Source organism: Corvus kubaryi, unplaced genomic scaffold (assembly GCF_017639235.1).
Source record: "Corvus kubaryi isolate FWS band 111438036 unplaced genomic scaffold, C.kubaryi_AGA036_p1.0 37361, whole genome shotgun sequence".
Taxonomy (NCBI): Eukaryota; Metazoa; Chordata; class Aves; order Passeriformes; family Corvidae; genus Corvus; species Corvus kubaryi.
In genome coordinates this window covers 13,939-35,739 of record NW_024581118.1, presented here as the reverse complement: position 1 = coordinate 35,739, position 21,801 = coordinate 13,939, and the positions used below count along the sequence as shown (strand labels likewise).

Sequence of the window (21,801 nt, the reverse complement as noted above, 5' to 3'; positions counted from 1 at the left end):
TGGTTCTAAGATTTGACATTTGTGGCCATGCTAGTAATGTTCTTCAAATTATACATTAAAAATTACTTCCCATTTTAGCCTTTATGACTGAGAGAAATAAAATACCAGTGTAACTGTCAAGTGGTATCATCTCACCATTCAATTTTTATATTACTCCTTCCATATAAAACTGATTGTCCTGGGTTGCAGTGTATTCTATTACCATCCTCAGGAGCCGTTGAAACCAGGTGGGGCAGTGTTTCCTTGCCTCCTCCCCCCAGACTATCTTTCTGTTAATTGCCCACCATTGTCCTGCCGCCTGACTCAGAGATAACTCCCTCCGGACTATCTCCTGTTAATGAGCCTAATCAACACTTGGCCTCATGACTCGTGTCATCTCACATTGTGAGATGCTCCGCCCAGAGGGAGGAACCAAGCATCCCATCGTGGATATAATCTGAGGCTGAACACCAGAGAGACGGGCTTCCCACTGGATTTCCAGAGGACAGGAGCTACACAGCCACCACTGGACTTCCTGAGGAAGAGCAGACTGTTTTACTACAGGATCACTGCTTCAGAGGACTGCAGCCACCATTCCACCAGACTGCTACCACCACCCTGCCTAACAGGGTGTCAGGTTGTACCTTGACTCTGTCAGTTTGACAGTGTTTTCTTTTACCTTTTTTTTTCCCCTTTTCTTTAATTTCCATTAAATTGTTATTCTGACTTAGTGCCTCCCACTGGTTTGTTTTCAAACTAGTACACTGATCTAGAACTGTGGTACCAGGATAGCTGTCTTAAAAAGAAATGTCTATTTTTTAAATGTCTTGGCAGTGTTTCAGTTTGCTATTTTAGTTATCAACATGACCTGTAAATCTGATAATAATGGAAAGATTCTCATTTCAAAACCTGTGATATCAGAATGGAAGGCAAGAATTAAATACTTCTCCAGGTGGCTGCTAGCATGTCCTTGTTATTTCACACGGTGAAGATTCTTGCACATAAACCACAGAATAATAGAAAAGAAAAGAAAATAGCATTTGTATACGCTTGGCCATCACATTAACAAAACCTAAATTCCTGCGCTTTTATAAAATTCCATTGACAAAAGTAGAAGACTGTATCCATCCAACATAATCATTGCAAAAAATCCAACATTCATTAAAGAGCGTGCTGTCATCCAAGCCCATGGGATACAGATGCAACTGTTGGAGCTAGTTTTATATGCTTATTTTAAATAATAAAACAATGTTAGCAAAATACAGCCTTACACTGCGGACATGCTCAGTACCTCCACCATAACACACAAGGTTTCAATTTCCCATATACAAAAGAAGCCTAGAGGATCTAAAGGAATGTGAAGTTCATATGTGTAAAATGAGTGTTCCTCCATGAAAGCTGCTCTCCCAAGCATTCACAAATTCACAATTTACACAAATAATACTATATAACCCACCAAACATCAGATTTGTTTAAAAACTTTTTGCAGTTCTTTGATGCTGTTCATAATAAATTTGCAGAATATCAATGCAGTTATTAATGTTTGTGTTTTCAGGCTAGTTGGAATGCAAAAGATCTATGTAAATGTATCCTCTGACTGCAGCTGCTGTGGAAAAAGAAGAAATTATAAGGATGGTAAGAAACTTTGCTTTGATGATTTCTCATTAGAGGTTTCACTTCCTTAACCATCCCATCTCATCATCCTCCTTGTCCCACTGGTGATGTGGCATGCAGAATGCTGACTCAGGAGTACGTGCCCCAGATTCTCCTCCTTACTGCCTTTTTTGCTTACATGTCATTGCCTGCTTTGCTCCAATCCCAGACCTTCCAGTGTCATTCAGCACATCTCCTCTCTCTTTGGGATAAAAAGTGTGAAGCAACAGAAAGTACAAGAATTTGCAGCATAGCAAGTCTGTAGTTTCACTAGGCAGAGCAAGGCAGAGCCAGTACCACACCACATCCTTGTTACTCCAGTGCCCTCTGCCGAAGTAACCATCTCCTTGGCTTCTGAGTCCCGCTGGGTAGGGGCAGGAGCCTCTGCCAAGTGCCATATGCTGCCACCTCTTTATCTTACACTTTACTTCCTTGGTATATTTCCTTTTCTATTCTGTCTCAACAGAAAAGCAGAAATATGACCCCTTACTTCCTTTTCTTGCTCCAGTGGGACTTAGGTTGAAGTTTGTTCTTTTCATTCATAGCATTGCTGCATCACATTTTACAGCAGCCTCTTAGTGAGCTTAGGAAGGTAACATATATGTTGGGATGATAAACAATTAAGACAATTATATTTTATAAGAATTCCAGCGTGTGTGTGTATATAAAGCTGAAAACCACTTAAATTAACAATGTAATTTTTGTTCCTTTCTGGGAAGTTTACTCATGTACTATAAAACTGGGAGAAAATGAGAGACAGGTAAGGCGATACAGTCAGTATCTTTGTTTAGCTGCATGTAAACCCACAGCTTACTCTCATTTTGCAGGGGAAGCTAAATTGTAAAGGTTAAGCAACTTTTCATGTTCACACAGCAAGCAGTGGCAAGATGAGGAGTCTGGTCTCCTGTTCCAACCACTAGACCTTGTACATGCTCCATTCTCATGCAAGTTACAGTAATTACATTAAGACTAAACTGCCATCTGAATAATTTTTTCCAATTGAATTTCCCGGGGAAAGCACTCTTACCACATGTAAAAGGTAGGAATGTCTTACATCTCTGTAGTCACATCACATTTCTGCAATAAAAGAAAATGTGCTGATGATTTCCTGGAATTATCCTTGCTTTGTGTTATCCATAAAGACTCCAAGTTTGGTACTGGTTGATTTGAGAACTTCCCCAGTGCATCTTCCAAGAAATAGGACTGTCAATTCCCACAGGAAAATCAAGGGCCAACCTTAGCTAATCCTAACACATGAATAAATGCATAAAGCATGTTTGGGTGTTTTTATATTAGTGTGGATCTCAAGGAGCTGCTGCTTATTCAGATCTCAGTTCTCAGAGATTTTATTTAAAAAGTATATTGTTCAGGTAATGGCAGAGGGACATGTTTTATACTCCTCAGTGGCTTTTCAAAAGAGATAGAAACAAAAATCAATTTTATAATACACAAATATATATTTAATATACGTATTTTTATATATATATATGTAGCTGCAGCATATGCTTGATAAACAGTTCACAAAATATTATTTTCAGTGAAAACCCATCAAAATTTGTTTAGGTGGGCTGAGATTACTTTTTGGAGATCATAGCTGTATGGTAATTTCTGTTAGTCTTTTACCAGGTTCTATATACCATTTCTTCTCTGTCAGGCACACATGCAAGCCCCTGTGGATACAAAAATGCTGCTAGCAAGAATTTTCTTGCTATTTTCTAAGTCCATGAGAGACTTTTCTCTCTCACAGAAAATAGTAGCAGAGTTCTATAAACAATGAAACACCTGCAACCTTGAGAAGCCTTGTTTATAGTATAGTAGAACAATATTTTGACAACGGACGTTTTAGGATTTTAGCCAATCACCCCCAAGTGGTGGCTGATCCTTTGTCCAATTAGACTATGAAGAAAAAAGTCTATAAAAGAGTTTGTAAAGTAATTAAATAAATCAATCTTGCTTCACAGTTCCTGCCAGCTGGATCTTCTCCCCTCCTCCCTACGGCTGCGGGACACGGTGATATTTTACAGCATTAATAAACCCCCACCTTTTTTATAAGAATTTCCTCCTCCAGTTTTAAATTTCTTTTCAGCACAGTATTCTCAGTTTCCTCCCATTACTCTACTGGTAAAAAGCTGTTAAACATCATTCCAGCAGTTCAGTTTCAGCAGGAAACACTGAAATTTCTGTATTGTAAATGTACAGTACAGTTTATTCCTGTTGTGTATGTTCTTCTGGTTTTGGTAAATTTTCATCAAGAATTACATCATTAATCCTAGCATTTAAGGATTTTTTTTTAAATTTGACATTTCAACTGTTATTTTTTTGAAATTGCTTAAGAAGAAGACAGATTTTGTAAGAAGAAGTTGCTATCTTTTCATTGTTTATAAAAGATATTTTTCAAGCTTTCTCAGAGGCTTTTATAATCTGACATGCCATAATGATGTTCCCTACTCTTCTTTGATTCTAGCAGGTGAAGGAAACAGCATTTACAGAAGAAAAAGGAAAATCACTGAAGGAAATCAGTAAGTTGACTGAAAGTTAGTAATACTAGAGTGGGCTCTTATTACCAGACAGAAAGAGATAGCATTTGTGGTTTGGTGAGTTAGCTATTTTTGATGTTATTTTTCTACGTAAGCTACTGATATAATTGCTAAAGAAAAAACAGTGAAAGGATCAGAACATCCTGTGAGCACAGATAGAGCTTACATTTTGTATATTAAACTCATTTATTTTTAGCAAGAGTGTCATCAGTTTTTCAGAGATGAATCAATATTTTTTATATGCTCATTGAGGCACATGGAACACACAAGTCTTAGCCTGTTAACAAATGCCAACTATTTTGAGAAACACACTTTCTGTTCTGCTAGGGAAATTTCTTGTTCTCGTACATAACGCCACAGTATCTCCACTCTTGTTTGTCCCCAGTGCTTTTGGTCTTATGGTGCCTTTGCTAGGCAGATGTGTTACCTGCATTAAAAATATGAGCCATAAAATAACTTAGTCATCTTCCTTCTGAAGTCCTCAGCCTTTACAACTTGAATGTAGTTGGACTTCAGCAATTCGATATCAGAAGGTGGTTTGTGTGGCAGTTTATTGCAGAGTCTTCCAGGCAGCTGTTTTTCTTATCATTGTTTCCACTAACACCGTGCTCTGGAAAAAAAGAAAAGGAAAGAAAAGGAGTGTCCTGTGTTGGGGAAGATGAAACAGGAAAGCCTTATAAATATGATTGCCTGACAAAAGATTTTGGGAATATGAAAACTATAAGCGACATCGAAATGAAATCCACTTTTGAAATACCAAGTCTTAGTTACTGAACAACTGGAAAACAGTGGTATGGCCGACTGAAGGTAATCCCCTCTTGATGGAACAATACCCTCTGCTTGCAGGCAGGTCCAAGGGTCAGAGCAGACCCTACTAGCTCAGCAGAAGGGGCCCAAAGAGTAGTTTTTAGAAGTTAAGATGTAACACTCTATGGTAATATAAGAACTCTTATAGGCTGTATGTAAATGCTATAGGATTTGTATCTTGTATTAGATTGGTTAGTGACAATTAGAATATTCAGTACAGAAGATGATTTATTGTATTGTAACCAGGACTTCAGACACTCTTACTCTTACTCACACTCTTACTACACTCTCTCTCACTTCTTCTTCTTCACTCTCATTCCTCTCTCTCTCTCTCTCTCTTTACTTACCCGCTTACTCTCTTGCTCTCTTGGGCCAGCTCTGAGCTGCGGCTGGCAGCTCTAAGCAGTGCCCCTGTACCCACGCCCTTTGCAATAAACCACATGTTCCAAGATCTGACTTCAGAGATCTCTCGTCTCCGTCCGTCCCGACCGTCCAACCCACCCAAACTCCTACAGTCCTGTATTTTCTTACACAAATCCCACCTTCTCCTTGGACTTGCTTCCACAGGAAGCACATAGGCCTGTATGCACTTATTTGCATATTAGATAGACAAGACAGAAAACTGTTTCTACCCTACATAGATGAGTCAAACACTGAATACCAGTTGAGGGCAAACACAGTCATGCACTGATCTCTCAGGTGTAGCAGGTAAAACTCACAAGGTTTGGGAGGCAGAGGCTGAAACCAGCTGTACTGGTTTTGCATGGCTTGGTTTTTGGTAGCGGGGGGGCTTCTGTGAGAAGCTGCTAGAAGCTTCCTCCATGTCTGGTAAAGCCCTGGTGGCACCAAAGATGGACATAATGCTGGCCAAGGCTAGGCCAATTAGAAATGGTGGTAATGCCTCTGTGATAGCAGATTTATGAATAAAGAAAAAAAAGTTGTTGCACAACTGTAATCATGGCCAGAGAAAAGCAGGGTGAGAATATGTGAGAAGAACAGCTTTTCAGACATCAAGGGGCAGTGAAGAAGAGGCAGGAGGTGTTTCAGGAGCTGGAACTGAGATTCCTCTGCAGCCTGTGGAGAAGACCATGGTGAAGCAGCTGTGCCCCTGCAGCCCATGAACGTACGTGAAGATGCAGTAATCCACCCACAGGCTGTGGAAGAGCCCCACGCCAGAGCAGGGGGATGCCTGAGAGGAGGCTGTGAGTGCATGGGAAGCCCATAGGGAGAGGGGCCCACACTGGAGCAGCCTGTCCTTGAAGGACTGCACCCTGTGGAAGAGCGACCCATGCTGCAGCAGTCTGGGGAGGACTGTTGCCTGTGGGATGGACTCACATTGCAGCAGTTGCAGAGAACTGTTGCTTGTGAGATGGACTTAAGTTGGAGAAGTTCACGAAGAACTGTCTCCCGTGGGAGGGACCACACAGTGCAGCAAAGGAATGACTCCTCTCCATGAGCAGCAGAAGAAACCATGGATGATGAACTGACCATAACCCCCATTCCCTGTCTCCCTGCGTTGCTGGGGTAGGAGGTAGAGCTGGGAAAGCGGGGTGGGGGGAAGGTGTTTTTACAGGTTTATTTTACTTCTCATTATCCTGCTCTGGTTTTGTTAGTAATAAATTCAATTCGTATCTCTAATTAGAGCCTGTTTTGTCCATAATGGTAGTTGAGTGATTTCTCACAGTCTGTACCTCAACCCATGAACCCTTCATTAGACTTTCTCTCCACTGTCCAGTTGCAGAGGGGAGTGAGAGACAGGCTTTGGTGGGTGCTGGGCATCTGGTCAGTGTCAACCCACTACCGCGTTGTGTGGTGGCCAGTGAACTTACGTTATAAGGGACAGAAAGCGCTCAGTAAGACAAGTCCCTAGTACCACAAGAACCTCTTAGGTTAAGGTGACCAGAAAGGCTTCTCCCAGGATGCATTGTTCTGTTATAGTAATCTATCCCAGTTTGGCTTCTCCGGTCGGCTGTTAGCCTCTATCCAGAGCTTCCCCATTGGTCCCTGCTCCCTAGTCCCGCCTTTTCCCTGCCCCCAGATAAAACCCTGGGTTCGCCGTTGTTCTCGTCTTTGCCTCTGGACCCTTCCACGGTGTGGAAGCTATAAATGCTCTGATGGGAACCCACGCAAAGAACCTTCCTGCCTCTTTGCTGCCAACAGTATTACTGAAGCTATCCATGTGTTTGTGCGTGCACGCGTGTAAGCCCACAGAGCCGGACAGAGACAGTAATAGCGTTGCATTTCTCAAGCTCACAAATCAAAAGGAGAATCCTAGGAATGCAGTATTAAAATTCTAAAGCTCTCACCCTCAGTTTGCCTTTCAGTGCCTTTAGTCAGCTGCTAAAAGGGCAAAACCAGAGAGATAGAAACCACAGCATAGAATCACTTAGGTTGGAAAAGACCATTTGGATTATTCAGTCTGCTTAATCACATTATGGGCTGGGAGATCCTCATCAGTCTCTCTAGAGTGGCTTTCTATTCTTCTTTTTCAGGGCTTGCACTGTCTAGTATTTGTTTCCTGACCTCTGTGTACTCCACTTCCCTTTTCCCAAGTATCTTACAGGGAGAGCAGGGCTGTGGGTGGTGCTAGGATTAATGTGCACACCATACATCAACTGGCTTCTGGAAGATCCAGGTCTGTGGGGAAGGACCTGTGAGGGAAGGCTGTCATCCTGAATCACAATCAGCACTTTAGGAGGAGACAGTGCAGAAGAACTGGTTTGCACCAAATAAATCTACATGTCTGGCATGTACTACCATTAACATAAATGAATCTCAGCAAAGACCACAACAAAACTGTGTCCCTGTGAAATACTGTTCAGAAGACCAGTGCAACTCTCTGGAACTCCAGCCATATATGTTTATTAGCAGGAGATAAATACATAACCTGTATATTAAAATATTAAAATGCAGATGGGCCTAGGCACAATTTATATAACCAGTACCTCCATAAGAGGCTCTGCACGTGTACAGTCTAGGGAAATATTCTGGATAAAAGTACAGGAAAAGAGCACTTACCTCCTTGGTGGGAGAGACAATTTTTGGTATCACTACCCTTTTTCACCAGTGAAGGTGAAAAGAAAATCAAGTTGGATCCACCATTCCCACCTGAAATCTGTGTTAGGTCCCTGTAATTCTGTACAATTATTCAACACTGAGCTGCAGCACATCTTAATAAATTACTGTTTCTCAGATTTTTGGAAGTTCTCTGCCACAGGAGTCCACTAATATCAGACAAGAATGGCTTGGTTGCCCTTCATTTTTTGGGTTTTCTCTGAAGCCTGAGAAAGACCTGCGCTCTGGTAACCTTGAATCCCATACCCATCACTGCTCAGCTGCCTTTTTAGGTGTCAGATCTTACCAGCAGCCAAGTGATGGATATTTTTCTCAGAAAACAATTCTCACACAACTTCCAATTTTCTTATTCTTCAGAACTTGAACAGGAAGGGATTGCTCTGGGGGTCGGGGTTCTATCACAGATACACTGTTAAGTATAGTGTATATACACTGGCAACAGAGAAGGCTTTATCTCCCCATATAAACACAGACTTCCTTGCTTACTTCTTACACCTTTGTAGGGTTTCCCAAATGAAGCCTGCCAATTGAAGGTTACCACAGAAGGGCCTAGAGTTACAAACACTTTGCTGATGTGAAGATTCAGGAGCACTGCTTCAAGGAAGCTTTTAGGCACATCTTTCATTTTTTAAGGAGGTCAGTACATTTGCATTTATGGCCACTTGTCACACATTTTTGCGCTTACCTGATTTTCTTTCTTATAGCTAAACCAAGATAAAGATCTTGTAAGTTATCAGAATGAAAGGTAAGCATTGGAACTATGAAAGTAACGGGAAAAAATATTGTTGATGCTATAAAAGATTTTACTTCATTTTTTTTGCAAGAGCACTATAATCTCCTGAGTAACTCAAGGAAAGTGCGGTTATAGCCTGATACAAATACGGCTACAGCAGGTAAGTAAGCAGCTCTGGTGATGAGCTGTGCACTGTAACACATACAGCAGTTATGCAAAATATATATAGGGAAAACTGATCTGACTTTCCACACTCTGTGGTTTCTTAATTTTGATACAAATATAGACTTCATCATTGTTTTTTCACAATGCCATACATGAGAAAGATTAAAAGTCACAGTTATAAGACCTCCATAAAACATACGCTGTCAAGTGAATTAGTAGTATGTGCACAGTGAAGTGATAACTTATGTGGCACAGCAGGTCTACAGAATATCAATATAATCCTTGTCAGCTTTTGCATGAAAAAGACTTAATTTTTCCAGACCTACTTCATATAAAAATGTTACCCTGAGATACATAAAAGTATTAAAATTAGTCTTTCTTTCAATTATGCCATTAAATCTTTGCTCAATACTAATGAAATTATCGAATCCATGTTTCTCAGGAGGCAGCTTCCTTGGTACCAATTCTATTTCACTCCCCACCTCAAACCAGAAGGGATTCTCCTGTCATCCTACTGACCATTTACCAAGCAGAGCTCCCCAGTTTAGCAATGCCATTTGAAGCCTGGCACTCAATTCAGATATTGCAGGGCAGGGACAAGAAGACCACAAACAGCCCAGACACTGTTTCCTGGCACACGGAAAGAATAAGCACAATGCTTTTGCATTTCTGTGATCTTTTATGTAGTCACACACAGTTAGAATTGGCTGAAATGCAATTTAAAAAAATAAAATTTATTTTGAGAAATTTAGAAATGAAAGGAAACCCTGCTCCCATCAGGAACCTAACAGCCAGGTAAGTGTTCTGCTGAGCCTGGTGAGAGACAGGAACATTGCTTCTCCTCACACAGGCACGGGGCATGCTGACATGTGCATGGTGTTATGCAGATGTCTTCAGCTCTGTCTCATGAACTACAGATCATATTCTAAAAAGTGTATTGCTGCAGTAGGGCTGCTGCTCTTTTTTTAACATTTAGAATCTCAGCAGAAATTTTTGCAGTTTTAATTAAAAAGATATTAGAGGGTTATACATTTATATACCACAAGAGTTCTCAAATACTAAGTCGTGTCTTAATTACAACAATTTATAAATTGTTATAATGCTCTTTATCATACAAGCTCAGTCTCTTTTACTGCTTCTCTGGATTAATATAAAGTCACATGAATTATCTTTTGTCAGTAATCCCTCACAGGTCTTTATATTTGTCTTATTTATTATGATATCTCATGTCTATAAGGTACTAATGTTCTAAGGAGTAGCTGCATTGCTCAATGAAACAAGCAAAAGTAACAAGGAATTTAAGCCCAAAATTTGTAAACCTGCAACATGCAAAAAGCTCATACCATATCTCATTAAAATATAGCACTAATACCTAAGAATAACAAATAGTTGTTTCAGTTCTACAGAAATAATGTTGGTAACTTTTTAAATCTCATAGACACAATCTCACTTTTAATTAAAATTTATTTGTGTGGTTATTCATTTACAGATTATCTCATTAACTGTCAAAATGCTTTATAGTTGTTCATTAGGAATCCAGGATTAAATTCCATTCAGTCTCAGTTCTGGGTGACTGTGAGTACTGCAGATCTCAATTTATTCTCTGTAAAATAGAAAAATACGTTTTTTTTAGGCAGATAAAGGTAAAATTCAGTCTGTAAAAGTAATTCAATATAATAAAATGTTCACATTTTCATCTTAACTCTAGAAACAGCATTTTCTGCTGAAAACCAGCTTTTGCTTCAGTGGCAACCATTCTTGGATTCTCACTGACTTGTTCTGCCAGAACAGGGAGGGGAGTCAGGATCCATAGGGGAAGGGAAAGGCCAGGTGAGGGTAGAGGGAGGGTGGACAGGAGGGGTAGAGGGGGAATAGAGGGGGTTTGGGTTGGGTAGCAGGGTAGGGATGGGGGAGGAAGAAGGGGTAGGGGGGTTGGGTTGTGTGGGGAGAGGAGAAGGGTTCTGCTTTAAATTAAAAACACATTGGGAAAAATGAATCTGTGTAGGAACACATGTCTAATTTCCTCTCCTGGATGTGTTTTTATGTGATCAGCTCTGATTCCAACTGCTCCCAGGGGATTTCCATCTTGTGGGGTTATAAAGTGCTTCCAGGGGCTGAGCACATCAGAAAATAATGGGAAAACTACCCGGATCAGGCAGTGGAGCCTCTCTCAGGCATCCCAAAGGTCTGGCAGCATGCAGCATTCCTGGCTGGAATTTGAGGGGTCCCAGCACAGCCCCTCCATAATGTCCCTGTGAAACTGACACTGCCCAGCATCCCTGAACAGGGTTTGGGGGATCCAGCACAGGCCCCCCAGCACATCCCACTGCTTCCTCAAGTCCCCTTTAACCAGGATCATTTTTTGGGGTGGGGGCACCCACACCCAGCAGAACTGGCTTTAAACACTTTTGGGAAATCTCCCCTCTTGCCTCCTCACTGAATTCCCACTGCCAAAACCCAGCCTGAGGCCCAGCTCCCCTTCCCCTGTCTCAATCTCTTCAAGGAACTGGACTTGAATTTTCCAATCCAGCAGGGCAGCAATGCTGTTCTCCCTATTGTATATCTTAATTACAGTAATTGCTTAAGAAATAATTAAAGGGAATTAAAAGAATGAAGAGACAATAAAGAAAAGCTGCCAGCTCAAATCAAGGGATACAATTTGCTTCAAGTAACCAATTAAAATGTACCCACTAAAATCACAATGATACCACATTATTCTTTTAAATCAAGTTAGAGATAAATATTGCAGAATATAAAAGAGTCTTTTGAACCCCTGTAGTGGTTTGGTTCAAAATATCCATTACTTACTTATTTTGCTTCTGTGAGATAAGAATTAGGAGAAAGCAAAGCAGGCACAAAACTTAAAAGAATATAAAAAAGTTTATTAACAGACCTAAAAGAAGGAAAAAAAAAAAAAATCATACCACACCTTCAGAACACTTCTCCTCCCCCCACCTTTCTCCCTTCTCCCACTGACAATGTAAAAAGACAACCCTTGAGATTTCCAGTCGGTTTACCACCTCTATAATAATCTCTTTTTCAGCTCACTTAGGGAGAGGAGTCTCTCTTGCTCATGCTATGCAGACATCTCCACAAGAAACAGTTCTCTCATGGCTTCAATGTCACAGCAAGACAGGCGCCCGGGTTGGTTCTCTGCTTGCACGTGAAAGTCCCTTCCCCTGACTTACTTTCCCCACAACTGCTTTCGAGGGTCCAATCTTGAGCTAATGGGGTACCATTTTAAGGATGAGCTGTTCAGAAGCAAAGGTTCTCTTCACCTATCTCTGGGAGCATCTTCATCTCTAGGAATAGAGGCCCTCCTCCTCCCGTGGCAGTAAGGGTCCTCATGATTTTCCTCTCTAGGAACAGAGGTTTTCTCCTTCCCTGAGAGCAAGGGTCCTCATCAAATTACAGCTACTGTCATTTGCTTATTTCAGCACAAGTACTTTTGCTCACAATTACAGTTTGAACGCTCCAACCCCCCATGCTTTCATGAAATAACAGTGGGTATTCTGATGTGTCATAGTCCATCACCACAGCTTTACAACAGAATATCAGCTTCTGAGCTTGAAGCACCTCCTCTTTCTCCTCCCTCAGGGTTTCAGCTCTTCCTTCTTTACTGACTTTGGTGTGTCTCTCTGGTGTTCTCTTCACTTGCTGTCACCTTTCCCTTTCCTCTGACTCGGGAGAGGATTGATGTCTGCAGGCTTCATCTGTTCTGGAGGAAACTTACAGCACTAAAAAAGGGTTAATCTCACCCGGCCCCGCAGCTGGAGTTCACTTATTGCTGTTGGTCACATGATCTTTGCCAGGCAGGGCAGCCTCAGATGAATCTTCGGCCGAACTGGGTGGGAGGGGGGGAGGGGGGTGGAGGAGCCGGGCTGCACTGCCTGCACGGAGCAGGGCTGTGGAGGGGGGCGGCGGAGCAAGGCAATAAAAACTCACATCCCTGAGAGAGATAAAAACAGATGGAAAAAATGCAACATGTGGTGATGAAAAGAGAATGGAATAATTGGAATAATTTTAAATGGGTAAGAGGAAACAGGGGAGGTTTAGATTTGATATTGGGAAGTCTCTTAGTGGAAAGGCTGTCCATCCCTGGCACAGCTGCCCAGGGCAGTGGTGAAGGTCCCATCCCTGGAGGGATTTAAAGCCGTGTGGATGTGGCACTTGAAGACATGGGACAGTGGTGGCCTTGGCAGCACTGGGGGAACGGTTGGGCACCGTGATCTCAGAAGGCTTCTCCAACCTGAACAATTCCATGATTCCAAGGACACTCTGTCTGTGGGCAGCACAGACAGACCTGTGCCTGCTGCAAATGTCATTTCACTTCCTCTCCTTTGCTTGCTTGCCAAATATTCCCTGGTGACAGGGAACATGGGAGCACTCCTTGCTGCAGGAGAAGCCAGCAGGATTAGATCAAATTCCCTTCAGAAAGAGCTAACAGGATCCAGCCAGTACTGCCCCCAGCTGCTTGGGAAGCTCCCATTCCCTTCCAGTAGCAAAAAAGAGGGAAATCAGCTCGTGCTGAGGGACAATGACATGAGAGCTATGGGGACAGAGCAGCAGAGATGGGAGAAGAAGAGCAACAAGAGTGGTTTCCAAAGGGAACACCTGCCAAATCAACCTCCAGGAAGTGCAGAAAACGTCTTCCAACTCAGTAGTGAGTCAATATATTCCTGTCTTCTACTCACACACCTTTCAGCCACAGCCAGGAGCTTCTCTGGATGGAAGGTCCCCTCCAAGTCCATCGATGTGGCTTTTGCCTTGCCACCCCCACAGTCCATGGGGAGCTAAAGGAGAAGGAAAGGAATGACCAGGAAATAAAGTATCCATAAATACAGCAGATATTGCCACATACCCTTACCAAGGTCATAGAAAAAATAATATCCCAAGTTATTGTGATTAAAGTCCCATTTAGTGCAGAAAAGTGAGAGGAAGGATTCCTGGTCCCCATCTCTGACACCTTTGTTGTATTACCTGTCACACCAGAGTGCCAGGACAAGGAGGAATGGCTTCCCACTGACAGAGGGTAGAGATAGATGGGGTATTGGGAAGAAATTCTTCCCTGTGAGGGTGGTGAGGTCCCGGCACAGGTTGCCCAGAGAAGCTGTGGCTGCCCAGCAGTGCTCAAGGCCAGGTTGGATGGGGCTTGGAACAACCAGGTCTAGTGGAAGGTGTCCCTGCCCATGGAACTGGATGGTCCCTTCTAACCCAAACTATCCCAGGATTCCATGATTCCACACAAGAGGACAGGTGCTCAACTTTGAGCTGAGAAGTTTATCAATGATAATAAATATAATAATAATAAAATGATCAAATTAAGTCCAAGCCTCTAATATTTTATAGAATAGCAACCTCTAGAGAGTAAACACCTCGAAAGTCAAGGAAAGTGCCCAAAATAGCAAATATCCCTAGGCTGTGGTGTCTGAATATTGGATTGTAATGAAGTGAACCACCCACTTGACAGGTGACTGCCAGGCTGTGACACAGCTGAGTCTTCCCAGTATGGAATTCTCTGAATAACTCTGTTATGGACCCCATTTCTATTTCTCCTGAAGGGAAAATAACAATAATGACAAACAATAGAAATTAAAAGGTCACATGCTAAAGATACAGATATCTACATCGATATAGAGAGAGAGATAGATATATACACCACATATGAAATACTAGATTTATAGTTGAACACTTTATTTGGCTGAAAGTTTCAAAACTGACTGGGAAAAGTGGTTGTCATCCTGAGGGTTGTTCATGCTGTGGATAAGAAGTTCAGGTATGTTTTTGAAGACACTGAAGAGCTGAAATTACTTGTTTTCATTTTTGGATTACCAGAGCAATGGGGAGATGGTGATACCTGGTTTTGTTTTCCCTAAATACATCAGGGACTTAAATAAACCAGGAACATCCAAAAATGGACAGCTCTTGGTCTTGCATCATGACTAAAAGGGTTAAAAACTATTTCTGCAGCTTTTAAAATAAAAGCAGTTGTTCAAGAGCAGTCCTAGAGGTCTTTCATCCAACCAGGACTTGTCTGACATGGTTCTGTGGAAGGATCATGTTCATGGGAAAACCCCACCCCAATAATTGAGGTTAAGCAGGAAAGAGAAATAATAATGCTGACCTTCAAGCAGTTTATCCAGCTCTTTGCAGCCAGTGGTGATCTGGATGATCTCTGACCATTGCTGGTGGAATTCTGTGGCTGTGGTGACACCCATGGGAATCAGTTTGGCTGCCTCAGCCTGAGGGAAACCCAAACTGAGCAGAGCCAGGAGAGTTCATGCCGTTCATTAACCCCCTAGTAATTAATACTTCCTGCCTTGTGGATATGCACCTGTATCATTCCATGCAGATTTTACTTTATAGACCTTCCTTGAGTCGGTACTTCTGAACATAACTGAAATTCTGCTCTGAGAAAAAGCTCTAATATCCCTTTTGTGTGTTTTATGGAAATATTCTCCCCTTGAACTCATCTCTTCTCTTCTCTGAGCTTTAGGGACTTGTTGGTCCTGGGGTTTCATCAAGAGAAGCACTGAGTGGGTGGATACCCAGCCAGAGCAACTGTGGAAATGCACATCCAACTCTGGAGCAGACAGGCTGGAATGTTGTCTGAGCACCAAACACCACAGCCCCAAGCACCAGCAGTCTGGAGATGCTCTGGATTGCACTTTGCAGCCTTAGTCAATCCCACATGGGAAAGCCAAGTGGTTTTCCCTCCTCTGAGAGAGGAAAACACACGACAGCAAGGGCTGTCCCAGCTGATCTGGCACTCGTGGGCAGCTGTATCACTGAACAGGATCTTCCATTGTGTCTTTCACTGCTACTGGAAAATATTGCAAGGCCTGTGGGTCTGGGGTTTAAAAGCTACTTTTGGGTCAGCAAAAAGGTCTCTGGCTGGGACAATTCACTGATAGATCCTGAAATCTGTTTCAAAGTGCATAAAAACGCACAGAAAAAGGTGCCGAGTGCTTGGGAGTTCAATGTGCTTTGGGCACAGGTCCCCTGAACCACATGGAAATGGTTGCAAGCCTGGCTTTGGGCTGCTCCCCCTGCACATTGTGCTCTTCAGAGCAGCCATTATGCCTGGGAAGGCCACGGAAAAAGGAAGGGGTGTTGGAGGCCTTCTGGGAACCCCCAGCCCCACTTCCAGTGAGCAATGAGACTGTCAGTACCTGCAGCCCTCACCCCATTTAGTGTCACTTAGTGGGTGGTTCCTGATGTTGCACTTGGGGATGTGAGTCGGGGGTGGCCCTGGCAGTGCTGGGGCAGCAGTTGGATCTGATGGTCTCATAGGGCTTCTCCAGTCTCAGGGATTCCATGGGATGCCCAGGGACTGTCCCAGCTGAACAGGCAGGCACAGGAAGCTGTTACACAGAGAATAAATTGCCATGAGCCAGAGCACTCCAGGACATCCTTGAGAGAGTGCAGAGAGCAGGAAAAGACACAGTTACAGCACTGATCCTGCTCCGTGCTTTGCCTGTGGGGCATGAACACCATTTCATCCTGATTCTGAGAGCTCCAAGGAAAATAACTATTGAGGTGGCACTGAAGATGCTACTTTCTTGACACTCCTGGCCCAGAACCACGGCCCAGCAGGTTTCTGTGGGAATCTGAATTATTTGTGTAGTTCAGAAGCTGCACATCCCTAAAGCATTCCTTTGGGAACATGAAGCTTCTCACAGGCATTTTGTACTTCAATGTGCACTTTCAGCACATTGAGACAATTTAAATCACAATGAGGTCACTTGGTGATAACACAGCATCAGATCAGGGACATCAGGAGACTCACCAGACAACATTCACTCTCCATGGGCTCGCCATTCCCATCGGTCCAGCTGCAGCATCCTCATTTCTCACAGTTCTGTTTCAAGGACTCCTCTCAGGAAATGGATCTCGATGCTCCCAGTAGCAAATCCTCAAGGGAATTTTTACTCCCTGCAGACAGCAGGAATGACCAAGGACAGCTGCTGTCAAAGGAAAAGCAGAGGATTGTGATTGATCAGACACCTTTCCCTGTGAAGGCTTCAGTTCCTACCTTGATCCCTGAGCAGCTTTGCCTCAGTCCCGCCCACCTGCTCCAAAATGGCTCAGTGGGGTTTAACTCTAGCTCTTTGGATCTGCACATCGCCACCGCTCTGACAGCCAGCACCAACAGCACAGCAGGGAAACACCTTATCAGATACAGGCCACCAAAGCCACCAGGTCCTGCAGCACAGCTTCTTGTGCTTCAGGGCCTCTATTTTTTGGTACAGATTCACTGGAAGTTAACCTTGTAAAAATCATCTGGCCAGACTTAGCATTAATCCAGAAGTTTCAGTGCATCACTGCACCACTGGGATTCCAGCTACTGTATGAGCTGTGAGAAGCAGTGAAGAAATTGGGACCTCACAGGTAAATCAGGGGCAGCTGCTCAGCCAACAGTGGCTGCAATAAAGGTACTGAGCAAGCACCTCACCGAAGCTACGTTAAAAGAAATGCTACAATAAAAGAAACCTTGAGAATCACTTCAGTGTTGAATTCCTAAAGCAAAACCAAAAGGGATTTTTAGATGCTTGGGAGAAGTCCATCCCGTTTTAATCAATTTCTGGGGCTTGTTTCCAGCCTGCTGGTGTTCATTTCCCAGCTCACATGTGGCTGCCAGCATTAGAGCTGGTTCCAGACACCTACACACATGGCTGCTGCAAGTTGTCATTTCAGCAGTTCCTGGGGACATGAACACCACCCACATCTCCCACCTTGCTCAGCCCAGAGTCCACCCAGCACTCACAGAGAGCTGCTGGGTGGTGAAATTCTCCCTGCTCCCCCTGCCTGCGAAACCCTGCTTGCAGCTCCTGTCCCCCTGATACAAGGGAACTAGGAGTTAAGAGATAATATATTAGGAGCTGCCTGTTGAATGATATATACTGCTTGCTTAACATTTACTGTGCTTGCTAAAAGCAGGAAGGGAGGATGCCAGGCTATTGATAAAAGAAGCAACCGTGACTGGGTTCCTGCTTTCTGGACCCCTAAACCGGCCAAAGCTGATGCCTTGAGAGGCCTCCTAGAAACAGAGACAAGACAGGAGTAAAGGATTAAAAGAGGTATTTATTTGAAAGGCCTTCAAAGGTACACCCTGGGGAGCTTGAAGCTATTCTCAAAATGGACCCCAAGATGGACCCCAGGTCATGAGTTCTTCACCCTTTTATAGGTTTGGTTCATTTGCATAGCAGGGTTAATTCTCCAATTAAAGCTTCCGTTTTCCCCTCAGCTTGCCCCCTCCCTTAGCGGCTCTTTGGTTTATACTTTTTGCCTAGGACAGTCTTGGTGTCCTTGGAAAGCAGGGCCAGAGAGGCTTTGTTATGTCTGCCTAGCATGAGAGAGCAGAAATTAACAGGCTACGAGAAACTTCAGAGTCACACACCAAGCAGTACAGAATTCAAAAAATATAAAAGTTAAAACCTAAGGCATCATTTCCCCCCCTTAGGAGGCTTGACAAGGCCTCTATCTTGTTGAGACTCTGTTCCAAATATTCTAAATATCTACTAATAATATGTGTCTAATAGCAGTATATATCTATAAACAAGTATTATAATTACAATCATTATAAACAATCTTCAATTCAGGGTCAGTTTGGTAACCATGAAACCAGGGTGTGTGTTGCAGCGGGGATACTGTAACACGCATATCAAACAAGGAGTCCCATGGAAAAGAAATTATATATGGACAGATTCTTGATAAATGTTTCAGAGATGTTTATTTCTCCAGCCACATGGCCGGGCTCTCCTGAGGAACTGCTCAATCGTGGGACCCGAGCGTCCTTCCCCGCGCAGGGGAACACAAACCAACCAATGGTGAGTGAGGCTGACCAGGGGCGAGGGAAACCCCATCTCTCTTCCCTCAGGGCCCCTCTCCCAGGACCACATGGCGGGGGGGAGAGACCCTGACATTTCACCCATTTATTTTTAATAAAAGGAGATGTAAAACTTAACACTGAAAACAACAAGGACAGTTTCAAAACAAAACAAGCCACTCTACTGCATCTTTAAATGTCCATACAGATTCTGTGGAACATCTTAATGCTGACAGAAGGGAGACAGGACTCTCCGGGCATGCTTTGTGGGGAAACCGATGCAGGAGAGGGTTTAATTTCTTCCCTCCCCCTTTTCATCCCCCACTCAGCTTAGGAAAGGGATTTTTGGGGAAACAATTGGCAAAGGCATGGTTTTGTGAGGGAAACCATGGATGAAAAAACGGATTGGGAGTACACTGGGGATAATAGGATATAGCGTAAAAGGGAAAGGTGGGATTAGTAAAGGGAGACTGTAGGGGGGGGGCCTACTACGATTTTTAGCATATATACTGCCTTTTACAGGAGCACCATCAGGCCCAGTGACCTGCAATGCTTGTAACCCCTTTCTACCTTGTATAATTTTGAATTCTACCACTTCTCCATCTCACAAGCTTGGGATATATTTTTCAGGGTTATTCTTTTTAATAGCAGTTCTATGAACAAATATGTCTTGCTGGTTGTCACACCTTGTTATAAAACCATAATTTTGTTTAACATTATACCACTTTACTATTCCTAAAACCTTAGCTACGGTGATATTTTCCTTTTTCTGAGTGGCTGCTGTTTTCTGTCTTGCTGCGTTCTTGCTTTCTCTTTCGCTCACTCCCGCATTGGAATTGCCAGGGCTGCCAGTGCTGCCAGGGCCGCCGGAGCTGCTCGTGCCTGCGCACTCTTCCCAGGGTCACACTCAAGGCCGCGTGGGCCAGGCTGGGCTGCACCGCTCAGTTCTCCATGTGTCGCCTCCTCTGGTCACGGCTTCGCTGCCGCTGCCTAGCACTGCATCCACGTCTCAGCTGGGCCCTGGAGCGATGACTCCTCCGCACCCTGCTCCAGTGCGCGTTTTGGCTAGGTGCGGCTCTGCTCCACTGCTGCCAGCCGCCGCCCGCGCGCCGCCCCTCTCGGCCGGGCGTTCACGGGGCTCGCTCCATCACGCGCTGTGCGGGGCTGGGCGGGCACCGCTGGGTCGCACCGCTCCCTCCGCGCCTCTCTCCGCCACCGACACTGCAGCTCGTGTGGCTCTGCCCACACGTGGGAACTGCCTCACTGCTGCTCACAGAGGGCTTGGTCCACGTGGCCTGGGTTGCACAGTCCCTGAGCCAGGCTTCCCTTCACCAGGACACAGCTGACATTGCTCAACAGTCTCGGTAATTAAATAATATTCACGAAAATATTCTTCCATCGGCATATATTTTGACTCAAAAATTAACTGTGTCCAAACAGTGTTCCAAAAGTCTTTGGTAAGAATTAGATCCCAAGAAACACAGAAAAAGTTCTTAAACAACCATGCCAGGAAGTGTTTCAGTTCTTTTTGAGCTTGAATTAAGCTAAAATTTACAAATCGTTGTTCAAGAATCTTTTTAATTTTAAGATAAATGTCCATATGCAGCTCTGAGAGCCAAGAGTCTTCCCACGGTTCCTCCATAGTTTGGATATGGAATAGCAAAACAAAACAAGAAGAGGAATCCAAAGTTTCTAGGGTTTGCTCACACACCAGTCGCTTAGGGATCGGGGATCGTTCTGCTCGCAATTCCCCACCATTATGTTGCAGCGGGGATACTGTAACACGCATAACAAACAAGGAGTCCCGTGGAAAGGAAATATATATGGACAGATTCTTGATAGATGTTTCAGAGATGTTTATTTCTCCAGCCACATGGCCGGGCTCTCCTGAGGAACTGCTCAATCGCGGGACCCAAGGGTCCTTCCCTGCGCAGGGGAACACAAACCAACCAATGGCGAGCGAGGCTGACCAGGGGCGAGGGAAACCCCGTCTCTCTCCCCTCAGGGCCCCTCTCCCAGGGCTACATGGCAGGGGGGAGGGACCCCAACAGGTGTGGAAGATACATTCAGCTTTGAATGTTATCCAATGTAATATCTAAATTAATTCTCAAATTGTAAACAAATTTTGTTGCTCTTTTCACTTCAGTTTACATGTCAATTATTAGTTTTGTATCCAAATGAATGTCTTTGGATATACTTTGGACTAGAATACTTTGGACTAAAATTTAGTTCCAAACCTGAGCCAGGGTTACCAACTGTATAGATAATAAGCACAGGAAAAAATCATTTAAACTACATCATCTTCGTTTGTATCAGGCTCTGTTTTCTCAGTTGTTTCAGGAGCAGAAGCCTTCTTAACTCTGGAGTAGTGAATCCAGGGTCCTTTGCCAGCAACTTTGACTGCGGTGAGGGTGGTCAGCAAAGTCTCCACTTGGCCTGTAGAGGATCACTGTCCCACCACTTAACATAGACCCAATCTCCAGGCTGGAAGGGATGTACAGGGGTATCCAGTCCTATGGGTCTGGATAACACAATGTAATTCTGGAGCCTAAAGCCATTAGATATCTCTGCAAATCAAATTTTCCCCTCATGTGAATTTCACCTGGAACATGTGGAATTTGATATGGCCTGCCATACAATATTTCATAGGGACTGATGTTATCCCTCCACCTCGATTGTATGCGGATCCTCAGCAAAGCTATAGGCAAGGCCTGAACCCACGTCATGGATGTCTCTTGACAAATTTTGCTGATTTGTGCCTTAAGAGTCCCATTCATGTGTTCCACCTTACTGCTTGCTTGGGGTCTGTAAGGTGTGTGCAGATCCCAAGCAATTCCCAAAATCTGGCTAACCTCTTGAATCACATTTGCAACAAAATGTGGTCCCCTGTCCAAGGACATACACAAAGGAACCCCAGACCTTGGTATTATATGATTAAGCAAAAATTTTACCACTTCCTTGGCTGTGTTAGTGCGACAGGGGTAAGCTTTAGGCCATCCACTGAAGGTGTCAACCAATCTCAG

The 21,801-nt window shown here is 43.7% G+C and overlaps 1 long non-coding RNA gene across 1 annotated transcript; it reads right to left on the bottom strand.

The window, feature by feature from the left end:
• Nucleotides 1-13,710: 13,710 nt before the first annotated feature.
• LOC121667371 lies at nucleotides 13,711-15,186 on the bottom strand. Its single transcript, XR_006017044.1, has 3 exons — nucleotides 15,074-15,186; nucleotides 14,413-14,504; nucleotides 13,711-13,742 (listed from the first exon to the last, which is right to left on the bottom strand). It is a non-coding gene; the product is annotated as an uncharacterized LOC121667371 (long non-coding RNA).
• Between the last annotated feature and the right edge of the window lie 6,615 nt (nucleotides 15,187-21,801).